A 21,095-nucleotide genomic window follows, 5' to 3' on the forward strand; every position below is an offset into this window, starting at 1 on the left:
GCCACCGGCCTACACCAGAGCCACAGCAACGCGGGATCCGAGCCGCGTCTGCAACCTACACCACAGCTCACGGCAACGCCGGATCGTTAACCCACTGAGCAAGGGCAGGGACCGAACCCGCAACCTCATGGTTCCTAGTCGGATTCGTTAACCACTGCGCCACGACGGGAACTCCAGTTTTATGTTTTCAGTTTTGTTTTGCATATTTCTTTTTTGCTATCTTTGCTTTGTCATGGAGAATCTGTATTTACTTTCTACCAACTATGGTGATGTGAAAGGTAATTATTAATTCTACTCCTGGGTTTTTATACTTTCCAAATAGTATTTGACTTATTTCCTAACATAAAAATCAAGACCAATAAAGCTTTGATTTTGTCTTTTTATTTTAGGGCCACACCCATGGCATATGGAGGTTCCCAGGCTAGGGGTCGAATCAGAGCTGTAGCTGCCAGCCTATGCCACAGCCACAGTAATGCGGGATCTGAGCTGTGTCTGTGACCAATACCACAGCCTACAGCAACGAAGCCAGGGATCAAACCCACATCCCCATGGATACTAGTCAGGCTCACCAACCACTGAGCCACGATGGGAACTCCAAGACTGAGTTTTTAAAAGATTTTCTTTTTCCTAATCTAACCTTTGCAAAATTAATTCTTGTTTATGGCATGCTCTTTCATATTAGCATTGTAGGGGAGGAAGAGATTTCCTTTAACCCTGTTAAGTTCTTCTGGGGGGCCTAAGAATTCTATTGACATGAGACAGATTAACAGAAGAAAATCAAACAAAAATTTAATAACATAAATACATGGGAGAGACCCAAGAAAACTGAGCAACTCACTAAAATGGCTGAAGCTCTCCCCTTCAATACTGCGATCAGCTAAAAACAAAGACAATGTCAGGAGTAGTAGTTTGAGACTTGAAAGAGGAGGATTCACATGGACGTGAAAAAGCAAATGTTTAGTAAACACATGTTCTCTGAGTCATGCAGAGTCCATGAGACTCAGAGTGGACTCTGATCTCTAGATTTTTCCCCACCACACCTGGCCCATATTCTTCACTCACATCTCTGATGATAGCTCTAGTTTGAGAACAGACTCTTCATATAAATTCTTTCAGGCAATTAAGCGAGGGGTAACAAGAAAAACTGGGATTTTCGGTAAAAATATTCAGCCTAGATTCATCCACATGTCAAAAAGACATTTCAGGGTAGCAAATATTATTTCCTTACAGCATTAGTATGGTATTGCATATTATTTACTACATTTATATTCAATTTTGTGATAATTATTTATATTATTGATTTCCTTTTAATGCTCCATGTTTATAATCTGATGGTCTTTCTTACAGAGATACATGACTAGGCTATAATTTTTATTAATTTTGATTTATATTATTGGGTTCAAATGTCTATTCAAGGTGTTTTTGCCAGAAATGTATATCAGTGACACATTTTTTTTTGAAATTTTACATATTTGAAAGTATCTTTTTTTTTTGTCTTTTGTCTTTTTGTCTTTTTGTTGTTGTTGTTGTTGTTGTTGTTGCTATTTCTTGGGCCGCTCCCGCAGCATATGGAGGTTCCCAGGCTAGGGGTTGAATTGGAGCTGTAGCCACCGGCCTACGCCAGAGCCACAGCAACGCAGGATCCGAGCCGCGTCTGCAACCTACACCACAGCTCACGGCAACGCCGGATCGTTAACCCACTGAGCAAGGGCAGGGACCGAACCCGCAACCTCATGGTTCCTAGTCGGATTCGTTAACCACTGCACCACGACGGGAACTCCTGAAAGTATCTTTTGATGTCACATATGAAAGAATTTTGGTTCTAAATGGTTTTTTAAGACCACATTTTTCTTCCACAATTTACTATAAACTGCTCTATTATGTTTTTTCATACACGTAAAAAAATTCCTTGATAAGACACTTAAAATGATATCTACCCTTTTAACACATTTTGAAGTACACAATACTGTATTGTTAAAGGGACCATGTTACACAGCATATCTCTAAAAATTATTCATTAAGCAGAAATTTTATGTCTTCATGCACCCTTCTAGTCTTGATTCTATGAAGTTGACTCTTCTAGATATCTCATGTAGGTGGACTCATTCAGTATGTCATCCTGTGACTTGCTTATTTCCTTTAGCATAAGTCTGTTGTGTTGTCACAAATGGCAGGATATGTATATATACTACATATCTTTACCCATTTATCTGTTGATGGACATGAGTATTTTTTTTAATCTTGCTTATTAGGAATGATGCTGCAGCGAACATTGGCATGCAAATATTTCTTTGAGATCTTGATTTCAATTATTTTGAATATATATCCAGAAATGGAATTGTGGAATCACATGGTAGTTCTAGATTTTGTTTGTTTGTTTTGTTTTATTTTTTGAGAAACCTCCATGTTTGTTCCATAGTTGCTGCACTGTTGTACATTTCCACCAATAGTGTACCTGAACACAGATTTCTCCACATCCTCTCTAACAGTTACTGTCTTTTTGGGGGGTGGGGAGGCTATTTATTTGTTTTTGCTTTGTTTTTTTGGTAATAGCTATGCTGACAGGTTTGAAGTTATGTATTGTTGTTTTGGTTGGCAATCCCCTGATAATTAGTTGAGCAATTTTTCCTATACCTGTTGTCATGTGTATGTCTTTTTTGTAAAAATACCTATTCCATGTTCTTTGCCCATTTTTTAATATGGCTCTTTATTTTATTTTTGCTATTGAGTTACAGTTCAGTCAGAAAAATTAAACTATGACAAAATTGAATCAGCAAACTGAATTAAAATGACAACATGCAGAAGGGGAAAAAATATTTATAAACTCTGTATCTGATAAGGTATTAACAGCCTTCAGTGTTATTAAGTTTTTCCTTTCTCAACCTCTGCCATTGGAGGTATTTACTTGTATTTAGTGGGAGAGAGATCAGGAGATGTTAAAAGTTGCCATCAGTTTAAGCTCCTGGACACGAATTATAATGTGATTCTTTCCTCCTGTTACCAGCTGCTACTAATTCCTTGTCTCTGCTCTTACTTGAAGCATTTCCCATTGTAGAAACTTCCCTCTAGCTATCCCTTTGCTGCTACTGTATTCCCAAATGTAACTCTAATTCAAATATAACTGCTTTTCATAAAAGGCAGCAGCTTCCTGGCACATTATTACCTAAGGGTGTTGCTTTTCTGGGTATTGTTTTTGTGGGGAAAGGTACACCATCAGTCGGGGACAAATGTGGAGAACATCCCAACTGCTGGGATGCTGTCCTATTTCAGGTCAGCTCCGGGTGAGGGGTAGGATCTTTCTTCACAGGGTGGGTGTGTGTGAACAGCAGGAACCATTTTTCTCTCTGATGTGTGAGTGTGGAGGAACAAATGAGAGACTGTATTAGAAGAGAATGCAATGCTAGGGTTGGGGAAGAAAGGAGCTTTATTATTTAAATGTCTAAGATTTTCCTGATGACCATTCAGTTCTTAGTATGGGCCGTCAAATGACAGTAAAGATAGAATCCACAGCATAATTAGATGTTCACATGTTTCCAAAGGAAAACAAAATATAACATGCTAAACTTAACAGTAGGTACTTTTTTATGTGTGGTTTCTTAAATGGTCATAAATTCTAAGATGTTTAGAGCAATTTACCTTACCCTCTAATGTCATTCTGACTTGTGATTCTTTTAGCAATAATGTTAAATAGCAGTGATCTCTGAACTGTGCATTGTGTGCCTGGCTGTATATGTATGTGCATGTGTTGTTTTACAGGAAGAATACTAGCTAAGATAGAAGGGCAGTGGCTATTAATTCTTTTTTTTTTTTTAATTTTCCCACTGTACAGCAAGGGGGTCAGGTTATCCTTACATGTATACATTACAATTATATTTTTCCCCCACCCTTTCTTCTGTTGCAACATGAGTATCTAGACAAAGTTCTCAATGCTATTCTTTTTTTTTTATTAGTGGCTATTAATTCTAATTGATAGGTCATCATGACTGGTTATTAGAAATAAAATTTACAAATCGCATATGTTTCTGAGTGTGTTCCTGAAAATAATAGGGCACTGATAAATACAGTACAGTGACCTGGGAAAGAAAGTAAGTTTATAGAAAATGACAGAATCTAGACTTGAGCATTTCTCATTGCCATGTGTAATTATGTCAATTATCACTTCAAAATTCTTTTCGTCAAGCTCCTTTTAACAAATCCATCAGAATAACTGTTCTCTCCTTAAAGCATTTAACAGATACCCAAACTACTGTTACCAAATCAGGTCTGGCTGTTTACAACTTGAAAATCAATACTTGAAAGATGAATGTTGGTAGGAAAAAAAAAAGATTCTTTTAATCAGAATGCTAGTAACCTGGGGAAATGCTGGACTCAGTGTCCTCAGAAAGCCACCTCTGAAGAGTCTGCTCAGCCATGAAAGCTTTTAAAGGGAAAAGGGGACGTAATTTCAGTTAATCATTGAGATAGGAGGTCAGATTGTCACCATCTTCCACTGTATGCAGGCTTGTGCACAGGCTTGTTGACGTGTTATTTTTCTTTAGACGCTACCTTGTTCTCAGTTGGTTTGTGAGGTTACTGAAGGGGAAGCTAGGGAAGAGAACTGGTCATATGTTAATTATTCTTCATTTCAACTTCTTTGATCTATAGAAAGAACCAACAGATTAGGCAGGTATTGTATGATCAAAAGAGTTGAAAGATGTGCTAGGGCCTGAGATGAGTAAGCATGAGGGTGCCAGGTTTAAGGTTAGTGATAACACAGAAGGATTCCTCCTGCAGAAAGCTCTCTGCTACAGAGAGGTCCTTCCTGCCAAAAGCTGCTTCCAGGTCACCCTGATACATCTCCCACATAAGACAAACAAAGAGTTTTGGGTGAGAGTAAGTTGTATTTGTTTCCAACCTCATTCCTGTCACTTGCATTCACTCTTAACTAAGTAATAAATATGTGAAAATATGGGTGCAGAAATAGAAATATTATTTTTGTATAAATAGATGACAAATAATATTAAGCAACTAGAAATGCTGGGGAATATATTGTGAAAATTTTAAAGATCTTGAAATATTCTGCACTTAGATTTCCTTTATACTATAATGTCACTTTAAAGAATTAAAATGAAACCAGACAAGATCTAAGAACAAAAACTTACCAAGTTCCAGTTGTGTGACTCATATTTAATGAAAAATCCTTGGCTTCATAGAAAGAAAAATGTGTGAATAAAGGTGCATCTATATATTATTGTTAAAGCGTTTGTTTGTATAGTGTATTAATATGATTCCTCCTTTATCCAATCGTTTCAGTTAATGGGCCAAGTGCTGTACTTGATCATAGTGAATGCAAGGTCTTCCATGTAATTAAATCAGCTTTGTTTGAGGAAATCTTTGCCAGAGTCATTATGCCTCAGAAAAGACTTAAGACTTATTCTCTTCCTGTCAGCTCCAAATTTGTTATTCATTTAGAGAAGGTTTTTAACCTGTGAATCATTTTTCTCTTAGTCATTTCTACTGTGGAGCATGTTTGCAAAATGAAAGCTGAATCCCTACTCCTAACTTACCCCCCTGCTCCCTGAGTTGATCACCATAATCTGCTGTGTCGTTTTCAACAATTTGGGATGAGAGAACAAGAAATAACATTAAAATAAAAAACATCTCTCTGGAGTTCCCATTCTGGCTCAGTGGGTTACAAAACCAGCTAGTATCCATGAGGATGCAGGTTTGATCCCTGGTCTCACTCAGTGGGTTAAGTATCTGACATTGCCTTGAGCTGTGGTGTAGGTAGCAGATGCAGCTCAGATCCTGCATTGCTGTGTCTGTGACATAGGCATGCAGCTGCAGCTCCAATTCAACCCCTAGTCTAGGAACTTCCATATGCTGCAGCTGCAGCCCTAAAAAGAAAAAAAAAAAAAAAAAAAACCTCTCTGAATCATATCAGTGTTGAGATTGACTAGCAATATTGAAAGCTGTTGGTGAATTAACATCTGTAGAATAAAATCTAATTTCTTAATAGGAACTATTTTTGATTCTAAATCTCACATTTGGAAAGGGTATTTTTGCCCCCTAAACATTCACTAATTGTCATCTTGGCTACTAAAAGGATGGAACTAAAGAAAAAAAAAAAAAACTCAGAAATTATTGTTTATGGTGTTCTGACATGAAATTAAAAATTGGTCATCTTCCTTGAAAAAGATAATGCTTTCTAAATCTAAGAAAATTTAAAAACTGAATATGTTTTATTTTTAAATATCCATTTCATTTTTAGAAATGACAAAGCCTTAAAAGAAAAAATTATTCTGTGTAGAATCAGCCTATCTTAGAATTTGAAAGAGGTTTTTTTTTTTTTTAAATCTATATTTTATATATGCTAAAAGCTCAGATCTGAAAGGTATTATTTAATCAGTTTTAATAAATGATATAAAGACACATCAGCTTTATTTTTATGAATAATACGGAGACACATAACATTTCACAGGCCTCTTCCTAGTAGTCCTCCTCCTAGAAAGACTAAAAATATAATTTCACTGACTATAGACTGATTTTGCCTATTCCTCAATTTCATATTAATGGAAAAATATACCATGTTTATTTTTTTGTTCTGTTTCATTCAGTAAAATATGTTGAAGGCTCATTCATGTGTTGTCATTAATCAGAAGGCTCCTCCTTTGAGTGAATTTGTACCTACGTTTCTTTCTCCATCCTCATATTGATGGACATTTGAGATCTTTCAAGTTTAGGGCTAGAAGTATATGTAGCTTTGTGAACATTTTTGTACAAGATTTTTCATGGGCATGTGTTTTTCTTTCTCTGGTTATGTATGTAGAAGCAGAATTTCTAGATAATAAGGCAGATGTGTATTTAACTGTTTAAGAGAATAAATGAATTTTCTGAAGGGATTTTACATTCTATGGTAGGACGGAATAAAGCCTGCTGAAGTTATTTAGAACCTTACCTGAAAATGTGTGACTAAGTACTTTACATGGAAAATGTGACTTTTCCAGTGTGGCTAGTTTGGACATTAGGCATGTTTATTGGCTTATTATGATGACCTCATCAATGGCTATATTAAGTGAAGATATTTGCTTCACATTTTGTGATGTTTTATAAAATTTGACCACCACATTTTTTTCTTTCCGTGAGATTCGGTTAAGTATCTTGAAATGGGGAGATTATTCATTGTTATCCTGGGAGTCCAAACGTGATCATTTATAATCTTGAACGTGGAAGCAGAAGGCAGCGTGTGGATCAGATATGTGACAGTAGAAATAGAGGCAGGAAAGAGAAACCTAAGGAAATGATGCAAGGAAGGATTTGAGATGAAGGAAGAGGTTCACAAAGCCAGGAATATGAACGGCCTCCAGAAGCTGAGAAGAGCTCTAAGTTTGTAGCCAGGAAGGAAATGGTGACCTCAGTCTTGAACCCCAAGGAACGGAATTCATCCAACAGCCTAAATAAGAAATGAAATGGATTCTCACCTTGGTCCTTTAGAAAGTAACACAGTCCTGCTAAGCACACCAGTCCTCTGACCTACAAAACTGTAAGATAATAAATTTTTGTTATTTTAAGCCCAAAGTGATAGGAATTTATTTACAGAAACACACAGAAAAATAACAGACCATTTTCAGAACCCCACCAGTAATTTATAAGAGATCCAGTTGTACAGATTTGCTCCAGCATTTGGTAGTGTCCTTCTATTGCATTTTAGCTATTCTAGTGAATTTGTATGGGCATCTCATTTGATTTTAATTTGATTTTCCTGATGTCTGATAATATTGATAATGTTTTCATGTGCTTATTTGACATTTTTTTGTGAAATGTGTGCTCAGAACTTTTGCTTATTTTTATGACATGGTTCATATTCTATTATTGAGGTATATTTCTGTAAATATTATGGATTCAAGTTCTTTATCAGCTACGTTTACAAAAGTTTTTCCCAGGCTGTGAGTTATCTTTGATTTCTACAACAGAATCTTTAGAAGAATAGTGACACACAAAAGGAAATCTGGATTTAAAGAAAGACAAACTTTACTTGGAATAGAGATTATTGCAATAGGGAAAATTCTGATCTGAGAAATTGCCATGGAACTCAATATCAAAGAGTAAAAGCCTTTTTTTTTTTCTCTCCTAAATAGAGTGGGGTTAAGAAGTAAGGGAAGAAAAGTCAGGCAAAAAAGAGAAAATGATAAGTAGTATCTGACAGAGAACGTGTCCTGCTGTGTTCAGCCAGTTCTTAGAATAAGTTAATAAGGGGCTATGTTCTCTTTTAAATGTTTTCTCAGACTTGGGACAAGCAGAGTGAACTCTTGGGCCTATAGGGAGAAGAAAGTCTGACTAAAATTCAGCAATGACAAAGTGAAGGGTAAGAAATATTCAATTGTCAACACTTGACCAGTAGAAGATTTCTAAATACTAAGAGGGCCGATTTATTCATTTTTTTTATTGTGAGTAATGTATCTTTTGTTTTCTCTAAGAAACATTTGTCCAATCTAATTCTGTAAGAGAGCTTCCTAAAATTGCTTATACTTCCTGTTTTATTTTTTACACTTAGGTCTATGATCCAGCTCACATTGATAACATAAATGGTTAGGGGTCACATTTTCTTTAATCCACATAAATAGCCATTTTTGCTATCAGTTAAAGTTCTCTCTCCTTTGAATTGCTTTGGAAATCTTGTCCAAAATTCTGAGCATATTTGAGAATATTAATTCTTGACTCCCTATTTTATTCTATTTGACTAGGTTTTGTCTTTATTACCGCTTTTACAGTCAAATTTTTCCTGTGATACACTGCTTAGTATAAGGCTTGCAGCACTGAAGAGTTTCTCATGGTTCTGATTTACCTTAAGATTTCAATAGGCCATTGCCTCCTGGTGCCACAGAGAGGATCTCTTGGTGCTGAGACACCTTTCCCCACTGGGAATCATCTCTTGTCTGGTACTTGATGCAAGGATATGAAGTGTTAAGTAGCAGAAATTTGGAGTGGGGGGTCTTAACTTCCTGCTCAGGCCTTATTTTTAAGGGGGTTCTACTTGCCTTTACCTCAGGGGTAGGGACCTCCATCATGCTTGCCTGCTCTCTAGTAGCAGGTGGTCCCTGACTTATACCCAGTGGAGAGGTCAGGGAGCAGTCAGTTGTTCTGCTCCTCTTCCAGCCACAAACTCCTTCAGTCTTCAACTCAGTGCAGGGTCCGGACTAAGAATACTTCTCTGGTGCTTCCCCAGATGCTCAATACATTGTATATTTGCAGTGCTCTGACTATAGGCAAGTTTCTATTGATGTTCCTGCTTTACCTTCAAACTTTGGAAAGACTGCCATGCTTGTGACAAACATAGGGTCTCTCATGTCTAATAATCAGCCCCACCTTTTCCTGTGCCAGGTTGGTACAGATTTTTGCTGTTTGAGCATTCAGAGAATTCCTGTTGTACTAGCTGCAAATTGCTCTTTAGGAATTTGCTCAAATTTTAGCTGTTTTTTTCCTTATCCACTTTTGTTGCAGCTACTACATCCTCCCGCTGTTCTGTCAAAGAGAAATCAGTTCATGTCTACCACTCTCTGTGGGAGGGGCCTAAAACTCTTCAGACGTATATCATTATTACTTCATACTTCTGATGGGCTCTAAAAGGTACCATTTTTTGAATCTTTGCATTTTTTGTTTAGAAGGGGAGCACTATGTTCCTGAGACCCTTAATATTTTAAATGGAAACCTCTTGATGATTGTAAACTTTTATATAGTTCAAATCTATGTTATAGTGGGGGACATGAAGCCAAAAGAGTACATGACCTGCTCCTGGTCACATAGTATGTCCATAAGAGCTTACTGTAATAATAAGATCTCTGAATTCTAACTCAGTGTTCTTTTTCTTAAATGCAACTTACCTAAAGATATTGTTGTGGGAGATCCCACTGTGGCTCAGTGGGTTAAGAACCTGACATGGTATCCATGAGGATCCAGGTTTGATCCCTGGCTTCAAACCTGGGCTAAGGATCTGGCATTGCCTGGCGTAGGTTGCAGATGCAGCTTGGATCTGGTGTGGCTGTGGCTGTGGCTATGGCGTAGGCAGGCAACCACAGCTCTGCTTCGACCTCTAGCCCAGGAACTTCCATATGCTGCAGGTGTGACCCTAAAAAGAAAAAAAAAAAATATTGTTATTGTTGTTTTCTGTTTTTCCTCCAAGCTCTTTGTCCTCATATTACAGAACCCTTTTCACTTCCTGGGCGTTCGTAGCTACAAAGAAATTACAGCACAGAACCCCAGGTGTTAACTCCACTTCCCACCAAGCCACCTACTGTCCATCTAGGGAAACGTTTCAAGTGACAAGCAAAAAGAAAGGGATTGCTTTTGAAAATCATGTTTCTCCATGAATAGAGGAAGTATTTGCATTTTTCAAAGAATGTTGCTTTAAACCAGGAACATCTGATAATACATTGCTTATATGATCATCTTCTCTCAGTGATACTGCAGATCTTTTTTTTTTTTTTTTTTTTTTTGTCTTTTTGCCTTTTCTAGGGCGGCACCTGTGGCACGTGGAGGTTCCCAGGCTAGGAGTCTAATCAGAGCTATAGCCACTGGCCTACGCTAGAGCCACGGCAACGCGGGATCCGAGCCACGTCTGCAACCTACACCGTAGCTCATGGCAACGCCAGATCCTTAACCCACTGAGCAAGGCCAGGGATCGAACCCACAACCTCATGGTTCCTAGTCGGATTCATTAACCACTGTGTCATGACGGGAACTATGATACTGTGGATCTTTCTTGACCTAAATATGATTAAACCAGTTTAAAAGCTGTCAGTTCTATTATTTACTTCCATAGAAAGCTATTTCAGTTGTCACTGAAATATTGCCTTAGAATTAGAAATATGAAAATATAATATGTAAAAGGGGATAGTGATCTGATTAAAAAATCCTAATTTATATTTGAGACATAGATATGTTACATTTAACTTGTAAGATAGCATAACATATTTAATTTTTCTACATTGAATAGATTTTTTTTAATTCTCTATATCTTATATAATTTTCCTCATAGGCTTACAACCCACTGGATGGCATATATAACTTAGACTTGCCAAATAAAGTATTTGTTTCCAGTTTAATCATGTTCCTTTTAGTTAAAATATTTTGTCACTTCAAATTTCATCTGCTTATTAGTCTTGGCTTAAATCTTTGATGTGACTCAGTCTCTTAATTAAAGTACAAGTCTTTTAACTTGTCCTAATCTTATTTTTTCTTACTTTGAGTTTGCTTCAATAAAGAAGTAGCAGAATTGTTGTTTCTTTTTGACAGTAGGGAAGAAGGATTCCTTAGATTTTCTTGGTAGAGAAAAAAGAAAAAGATCTACCTGGTGAAGAATGAAAGTAAGGAAGGAAGAAAAAATGAATGGAAGAAAGGACAAGCTATAGGATGAGCATTATAAATGAATACAGGTAGACCTGTTTGACCCATAGTCATGCAGAAGGCATTAAGACAATATGTGGCTCTTAAATTGTGATTCTGGAAATCACCAACAAGAATACACATTAACCTGGTGCCATTGAATGGACAAAAATATGGAAAAATGCAGATGTTATTATTAATAGAAACATTTCTAAAATGTTTGTTTTTAGTATGAAAAGGCAATGAGATTTCCAGTTTTATCTCTACCATGTAAAGAAGATGGAAGCAAAATATTACATTCTTACAACAGTAAAATCAGAAGAAAAAAAAAACTGAAAATCAATGACTTTTTGTAAATCCATCAAAACCAAGATTGCAGGGTTAAACTGTTAAGAGAAAAATTGGAGAAGTCACTGGTGACATGGAATAGGAGGAACACTTAAATGGCAATTTTGACAAATAGATGTCATCTGAGTATGGACTACGTAAGAAACTCTTGGAGGCTTTAGTCTTAAAGAGACCCTACATTTTCATGGCTTTTATTTCCAGTAGTCTCACCAGATACTACAATAAGTATCACTTTGTAAGAGAGAGGGAAAGAATTCTTATGAATTACCTCCAAGGCATTCTCCATCAAAAAAGGCCTATTTTGCAGGGAAATATGCCTTATCATAGACTTTTCCTAAAGCCATAGAAGGGCATTTATTTCATTCCAGCTATTCTAGCAAGTCTGGTTCACCTAAGGGAGAGAAGGGATAATTGAGAAGCACTTGTGAAGATCACAATCCTGCTACATATAACTAAAAAATTGAGATTAAACCCTAAGATTATATAATACTTCTCCTTTCTATATTTTGACACCACCACACAATAGTAGTAGATTGTAACTAAACAGGTTGCAAGGTGTAGAATCTCTCTCAGGAGTAGATATTAGGGTAATTCATTGACAACAGCAAAGATAAAAATTGACATTAAAGTAATTTGAGGTCTTTGGCACCTAAAGTTACAAGAAATATAAAATAAAACTCAGTGCATAGCCAGATTAACATACAACATGACAAGAGACCTATTACCTCAGTTATTGTTCAATACATCACACATGACTTTCAACAAAAAGCTACAAAGCATGCTAAAAGGCCAAAAAAGCGAGAGAAAGAGAGGAGGCAAAGCAAGCATTATAACCAGACTCTGACATAAACTGTCATATTAGAGGGCTTAAAACAACTCTGACTTATATATTAAGGGATACAATGGAAAAAATCAACAAAATGCTATTCAGGTGGGTAATATAGTCAGAGAGATTAAATATAGTAGAAAGTCAGAAGGAAATGATAGAAATCCAAAGCATGTTAACATAAATGAAGACTGCCTTTTCATGGGATCATCAGTAGATTGGACATATTCAAGTAAATAATAAATAAGTTTGAAGATATGTCAATAGATACTTCACAAACTAAAAGCAAAAGGTAAAATGGAATGAAAACAAAACAAAACAGAAGAACTGTGGAACAATTTCAAACGATTTATGTAATTTTAATACCAGAAGGAGAAGAGAAGTCTAGCTTCACAACCAGACACAGCTCTAAACTTACAATCTCCATTCTTCTCCCCATTAAGTTGATAGCTGCCAGCAGACCCTGAAGAAAGCTGTGACCCACATCAGATCCAGCTCTCCCACCAAAGGCATTGAGTACATGCAATCTGTATAGGATGTTCTCACATAAGAATACCCTCTCAAGAATAAAATAGATAAGCATTTCACCTAAATTCATAGAGGCAGAGAAAGTTAAGATGAAAAGGTGGGGGAAATACTCTCAATTGAAAGAGTAAGAGAAAACTCCTGAAAAAAATAAGAAATAGAACAGAAATAATTTATTTACAAGATCAAGAATTTAAAGTATTGGTTATTAAATGTTAAATGAAATAAGGAAAAGAACAGATACAGAGAATAAGTATTAAAGGGTACAAGGAAATATACAAAGACCCAAACAGAAATGAAGAATTCAATAGCTAAAATAAAAAATACAATAGAAGGAATGAATAGCAGCCTAAGCAATACAGAAGCATGCATAGTGGTTTGGAAGATAAAATAGTGGCAACCACCCAGTCAGAAAAGCAGAAAAGAAAACATTTTTAAAAAAGCAATTTAAGGGATCTCTGGGATAACATTAAGTGCATCAACATTCACCTCACAGGGGTCCCAGAAGAAGAGAGAGAAAAAGGATCAGCCTTTATGACTGAAAACTTGCTAAACCTGAAGCAGGAAACATCCAGGTACAGGAAGCACAGAGGATTCCAAATAAGATGAACCCAAACAGATCTATATTGAGACTTATTATAATGGAAAAAGTTAAAGATAAAAAGAGGATTCTAAAGGCAGTAAGAGATAAACCGAGTCAATACAAGGGAATTCCTCATAAGGCTATCAGCTGATTTTTTTGCAGAAACTTTGCAGGTCAGAAGGAAGTGGCAGGATATATACAAAGTCATGAAAGGGAAAAAATCTACAACCTAGGATACTTTCTCCAGCACAATTATCATTTAGACTGAAAGGAGAAATAATTTCTCAAACATAAAGTAAAAGAATTCAGCAATACTAAACCTACCCTAAAAGAAATATTGAAGAGTCTTTTCTAAATAGAAAAGAAGTAAGAATACATAGGGAAGAGAAAAATCACAATAGGATGGCAAATGTATATAAGGATTCAAGTTCACTTAAATAGGGCAGTGCTTAAAAACAATCAAAATTTTGTAAAAGCAATTATAACTATAATAAACAGTAAAAAGATAATAATAAAGATGTAAAGTAAGACATCAAAATCACAAAATGTTGAGGGATGCAGTAAAAAACCGTGGGTCTTTTGGACTAAAGACTATACTGCAAAACTACAGTAATCAAAATAGCATGGTACTGGCACAAAATAAAATGCATAGATCTATGGAACAGAAGAGAGAACCCAGAAATAAATCCATGCATTGAAGGTCAGTTAATGTACAACAAAGGAGGCAAGACTATTCAATGGAGAAGAGTATCTTCAATAAGTAATGTTTGGAAAATTACACAGCTACATGTAAACAATGAGATGATAACATTTCCTTATACCATATACAAAAATATGCTCCAAATGGTTTAATGACCAAAAAGAAAGACTTGAAACCATAAAACTCCTAGAGGAGAACATATTTTTACATAAATCATAGTAATATTTTTTTCATATCTGTCTCCTAAGGCATATGAAATAAAAGCAAAATGAATAAGTGGGATCTAATTAAACTTAAAAGCTTTTGCACAGCAAATGAAACCATTGACAAAAGAAAAGACAGCCTACAGGAGTTCCCGTCGTGGCGCAGTGGTTAACGAATCTGACTAGGAACCATGAGATTGCGGGTTCGATCCCTGCCCTTGCTCAGTGGATTAACGATCCGGCGTTGCCGTGAGCTGTGGTGTAGGTTGCAGACGCGGCTCGGATCCCGCGTTGCTGTGGCCCTGGTGTAGGCCGGTGGCTACAGCTCCGATTGGACCCCTGGCCTGGGAATCTCCATATGCCGCGGGAGCGGCCCAAGAAATAGCAAAAAGACCAAAAAGAAAAAGAAAAGACAGCCTACAGAATTGGAGAAAATATTTGCAAATTTGCAAATGATATGACTGACAAGGTGTTAATACCCCAGATTATCAACAGCTCATACAACTCAATATCAAGAACAACTCAAATCCAAAAATGGGCAGGAGACATGAATGGACATTTCTCCAAAGACAGGCATAAGAAATATGCTCAACATCACTAATTATGAAAATTTGAAAGATGCAACCTAAACAGTGTTTGGCAGGAAATTTATAGCTTGAAGTATATATCCTAGAGAAAAAGAGTGAGCCAAAATCAATAATGCAAAATTCTAACATAATAAAAGAATAATTTAAACTTGAAGTAGAAGAAAAGAAATAGTAAAAATTATAATAGATACTGATTTTTTTTAATGGAAAAACAAAACTCTCAAACCAATAGTTGCATCCTTGGAAAAATATCAATAAATTTTATAAATGTCTAGCCAAGAGATTCAAGAAAAAAATAGAAAAATATCAATATCAGGAATGAAATCTGTCATGATTACTGATCATGTGAACATTAAAGGATAATTAAAGGATACCATGAATAATGCTATACCTGTAAATTGACAGCTTAAAAGAAATGTACCAAACCATTGCAAAACACAAACTACCAAAACTCACACAAAGAGAAATGTATAATCTAAATAGGTCCATTTCTATTAAGTTAAATGAATCAATAATCAGTAATCTAAAAGCACCAGGACCAGATGTTTCCACTGGTGAATTCTACCAAATATTTAGGAAGAAGTGATATCAATTCCACACAATCCCTTCTAGAAGATAAAAGCAAGAGGATACTTTCTATCTCATTCTATTAAGTCTGCATTACCCCCAAATCAGATAAGCACATTAAAAAAAAGGACAACTTAGATAAGTGTTTTTCATAAACATTGATGCAAAAATGCTCGAGAAGATAATAACATATACTCAAATAGGTATAAAAGGAATTACATACCAATGGCATGTGGGATTTACGGTAAGTGGGCAAAGCTTGTTCAATATTTGCAGGTTATCAGGGAAATTCACCAAATTAACAGGATAAAGAAGAAAAATCATATGACCATATCAGTTAATACAGAAAAAGTATTTGACATAATCTAATACCACCAGTGATTTTTTTGTTTTAATCTCAGAAATGAGATTAGGTTAGAAACAAATTTACTCAGTTCGGTAAAGAACATATGCAAAAACCTGCAGCTAACACCATATTCATAGGAGAAACTGGAGATTTTCCCCCTATGATTAAGAAACAGGTAATATTTTATCATTCGTATTCATCATTATATAATAATTTTAGTACTATAATACAATAACAAATAAAAAGTTACACATACTGGAAAGGAAGAAATAAAACTGTCTATAAACATAGATGTCATTATTGGCTGTGAAAAAAAGTCCAAATAGTTAAAAATAGAAGTTTCTGGAACTAATAAGCAAGGTCAAATGATACAAGGTTAATTAATTCTCTATATGCTAGCAATAAACAGTTGGAAAATGAAGTTAAAATAAACACCACTTGAATAACACCAAAATAAAATGCATAAGTAACAAAATACATGAGGTTTATATTGAAGAAAAACTACACTTGCTGCAAGAAATAAAAGATTTGACTAAAGGATATATATTCTATAAAATGGGATACTATTCAGTGATCTAAATAAATGACCTAACAAGCCACAAAAAAAAACAGGGAAGAAACTCAAATGCATCTTGCTAAGTAAAAGAAACCAGTCTAAAAAGGCTACTTACTGCAAAGATGATCCCACACCACCATTCATTTTAATACCTATGAACTTTACAACACAAAGGAGAGGCCTTAACTTGGTCAAATTTTGAAAAATCATGTAGGAGGTCGAGATATCCCAGGATGAAATTAACAATGTGCAAAAAAAAAATACCTAAATGAATTTTCTAAAATGATGAAACAACCTCACTGGAGGGGATGAGGTAAAAAAATGCTATCCCAACTGCCTTTGGAGAATAATCTGTAAGACTAAAGGCAAAAGGTACTATTGGCACTTTTATTATTGATAATCAATGTACTCTCATGGATAAAGTTATTTTTCATGTGGATATTGACTAATAATTCTGATATCCCTAGCCAAATACACTATATCAGGCAATTAAATAATTTGATAGCAGGTGGTAGGAGCTTGTATTTCCATTGTTGAAGTGGAAGGTTATAGATAAGAAAGAAGTGGAAACTAGAATGAACCAAGTAGAAGTGACTGGGAGGTTTCAGAGTGATGTTCTGAATCAATACTGTTAGAGATGGTTACACACAGAAATATTTATAGATGAGAGGAGATACACCAGTTTATACATATAAACATACATACATATATACAAAAACAATATGTATACATACATACCGTTGCTTGCTTTTCTTACTATTTCAGCTATTAAGGCCTAGAAACGATGACACTCAGCAGCAATGAGCATATGAGTGTGCAGTGCTCAGATCTTGGTTTCTAATAGGAATCTGTAATAGGAGGAATTCGTGGAAAAATAACTGATTCTAGGAGTATAGCAGAAAACATACAAAATGGGCCTAGAACATTTTGTGGTGGCAAATAGGAAGTGCTCAAACATAAGTGCAAATGCACGCACGTGCACACATGTGCACGCACACATACAGGGAGAGTGTCAGAGAGATAGGAAACAACTGAAGAACTTTGGCCAAAGCTGGAACAATTTGGGCATCAAAGTGAAGTCATGTTGGATTATAAGCTGAAGTATAAAACAAGAATCTGCCCACACTGATAGAAATGGACGGATAAATGAAGAGAAAACTCTCCCAAGAAGCATGGCAGGAATGTGTTCCATCTTCAAGAAGGTTAAATATCACTCCCCTGCTCATTAAGTGTGGGGAATACATAGTGATTTGTTCCAAACTATGAAAAATTGGGAAGAAAAGATTAAGTTTACAGTGAAGAAGTTTGGCAGGCATTACCTTTACGGGAAGTTAATGTCACATCAAGAGCAATAATTTAGGTTGTTAACTTATACCATGTGATGAAAATGAAACATTACCTTTCTGGTCTTCCTGAAACCCATAGCCCCATTCAAATCATGGGAAAGACATCAGCTAAATCTTAGTTGAGGGATACTCTGCAAAATATCTGACCAGGATTTCTTAAAACCATCAAGATCATTAAAAACAAAGTCTGACAAATTTTCACAGCTAAGAGGGTCCTAAGGAGACACAGCAGCTAAATGTAATGTAATGTGATAACCTGTTTAGGATCCTGAAACAGAAAATGGATGTTGGGTGAGATTTAAGTAAATCCTAATAAACTATGGACTTTAGTTAATAATCGTGTATCAATATCAGTTCCTTAATTTTAACAAATATATCATACTTATGTAAGATGTTAATAATAAGGAAAACTGGACATAGTATATACTGTCCCTATCTTTAAATTATTTTTAAGTATAAAACAATTCTAAAAAATACAAATTTATTTAAAATAATAAAGCAACGAAACACATTGTATCACAGAAGAGCGATACAATTTAGTGGCAAGATCCCTGGACTAGGAGTCAAGAGACTGGTGGAGTGATCCCTATCATGCAGTAATTTCTCTGTGTAACCTTGAATATATCACTTAACCCCTCTGGGTTTTTTATTTCTCACCTGTAAAAATATGAGTTTTGTAACAGAAGGTTTCTCTTGTTTTTAAATTATGTTTCTAATCTAACAACTCAAATCAATAAATCTGTATACCACTTATTTTGATTTTTTTCAATAGGATTTGTGTCAGGAGGAAAATTACATTACCTTTGTTTCATATGTGAGGTCCTTTTTCTATTTGTACCCAATGTATAAATAATATACTATGACAGGGCAATTTCACTGTTTCTGAAAAGTGTTCATAGGAATCCAAAATTGAAGCTTGTTACCAACTGGACATGTTTTGAAATAATATATAAATCCTTAATACTTTAATACTTTTTCATTGTTATTTTTGGTAAGGTTATGATAATTGGATACTTTGGCAGATTATGAGGCCTTAAATTAATCTGAAAGATAGCATTCCGAATATAATTTTATTATATTTCCACATTGATATGTTTAACAAAAACTATTTTATATTTGTCTGTCTCACTTGTTATTCACAACACAATAACTGTTATTTTATAGAGAAGAAAATGGAAGTGCATGCTAGCTGTATAACTAGCTAAAAATCAGTTTATAGCAAGTAAGGGGTAGGGTTGTAATTGGGTCTCAGGCTTCTTCTCCAAATGGACAGACACTTCTATTCAGATCACAGAATTCTAGTTAGCATATGGCATGGCATATGGGACTCAAAAATAAATAATTGATGCCTCTTCTCTTCCCATTTAGGATATGGCCAAAGAACAGAAGATTACTCCCAAATGTTCAATAATTAAAAAGTAAAACAATGTAAAAAATAATTATATTTTTTAAAATGATTTTTATTTTTTCCATTATAGTTGGTTTAGTGTTCTGTCAGTTTTCTAGTGTAAGGCGAAGTGACCAGTAACACATATACATATACATTCTTTTTATCAAATTATGCTCCATCGTTAAGTGACTAGATATAGTTCCCAGTGCTATACATCAAGATCTCATTGCTTAGCCACTCCAAGTGATATAGTTTGCATTGCTAACCCTAAACTCCCAGTCCATCCCACTCCCTACCCCTGCCCCTTGGCAACCACAAGGCTGTTTTCCATGTCCATGAGTTTGTTTCTTTTCTGAAGATAGCTTCCTTTGTGTCATATATTAGATTCCAGATATAAGTAATATCATATGGTGCTTATCTTTCTCTTTCTGACTTACTTCACTCAGTATGAGAGTCTCTAGTTCCATCCATGTTGCTACAAATGGCATTATATCATTCTTTTTTATTGGCTGAGTAATATTCCATTGTATATATATATATACCACTTCGTCTTTATCCATTCATCTGTTGACGGACATTTAGGTTGTTTCCATGTCTTAGCTATTGTGAATAGTGCTGCAATGTATATGAGGGGGGTGTGTGTCTTTTTCAAGGAAAGTTTTGTCTGGATAGATGCTCAGGAGTGGGATTTCTGGGTCTTATAGTAGTTCTATATATAGTTTTCTGAGGTAATTCCATACTGTTTTCCTCCATAGTGGTTGTATCAATTTGCATTCCCACTAAAACTGTAGGAGGGTTCCCTTTTCTCCACACCCTCTCTAGCATTTGTTATTTGTGGACTTATTAATGATGGCCATTCTGACTAGTGTGAGGTGGCACATCACAGTAGTTTTAATTTGCATTTCTCTAATAATCAAGGATGTTCAGCATTTTTTCATGTGCTTGTTGGCCCTCTGTATATCTTCTTTGGAGAAATGTCTGTTCAGGTCTTTTGCCCATTTTTCCATTGGGTTGTTGGCATTTTTGCTGTTGAGTTGTACAAGTTGTTTGTGTATTTTAAGCCCTTGTCAGTTGCATCATTTGAAACTATTTTCTCCCATTCTGTAAGAATGGGTTTCTTTTTGGTTTCCTTTGCTGTGCAAAAGCTTATCAGTTCGATTAGGTCCCATTGGTTTATTTCTGCTTTTATTTCTGTTGCCTTTGGTGACTGACCTGAGAAAACATTTGTAAGGTTGATATCAGAGAATGTTTTGCCTATGTTCTTTTCTGTTTGATGGTGTTTTATCTTATGTTTAAGTCTTTAAGCAATTTTGGTTTTATTTTTGTGTGTGGTGTGAGGGTGTGTTCCAGTTTCATTGATTTACATGTGGCTGCCAGTTTTCCCAGCATCACTTGCTGAAAAGACTTTTTCCCATTTTATATTCTTGCCTCCTTTGTCGAAGATTAATTGACCATATGTGTCTAGGTTTATTTATGGGTTCTCTATTCTGCTCTATTGGTATGAATGTATATTTTGGTACTAGTACCACACTGTCTGGATTATTGTGGCTTTGTAATATTGCCTGAAGTCTGGGAGAGTTACTCCTCTTGCTTGGTTTTTGTTCCTCAGGATTGCTTTGGCAATTCTGACTTTTTTTACAGTTCCGTATAAATTTTTGGATTGTTTGTTCTAGTTCTGTGAAAAATGTCATGGGTAATTTGATAGGGATTACATTTAATCTGTAGATTTCTTTGGGTAGTAAGGCCATTTTTACAAT

General features: G+C 35.5%; 1 long non-coding RNA gene across 1 annotated transcript; it reads left to right on the top strand.

The window, feature by feature from the left end:
- LOC110262275 lies at positions 8,261 to 19,361 on the top strand. Its single transcript, XR_002347103.1, has 3 exons — positions 8,261 to 8,344; positions 9,481 to 9,606; positions 19,317 to 19,361. It is a non-coding gene; the product is annotated as an uncharacterized LOC110262275 (long non-coding RNA).

This window comes from Sus scrofa, chromosome 9 (assembly GCF_000003025.6).
Source record: "Sus scrofa isolate TJ Tabasco breed Duroc chromosome 9, Sscrofa11.1, whole genome shotgun sequence".
Lineage (NCBI taxonomy): Eukaryota > Metazoa > Chordata > Mammalia > Artiodactyla > Suidae > Sus > Sus scrofa.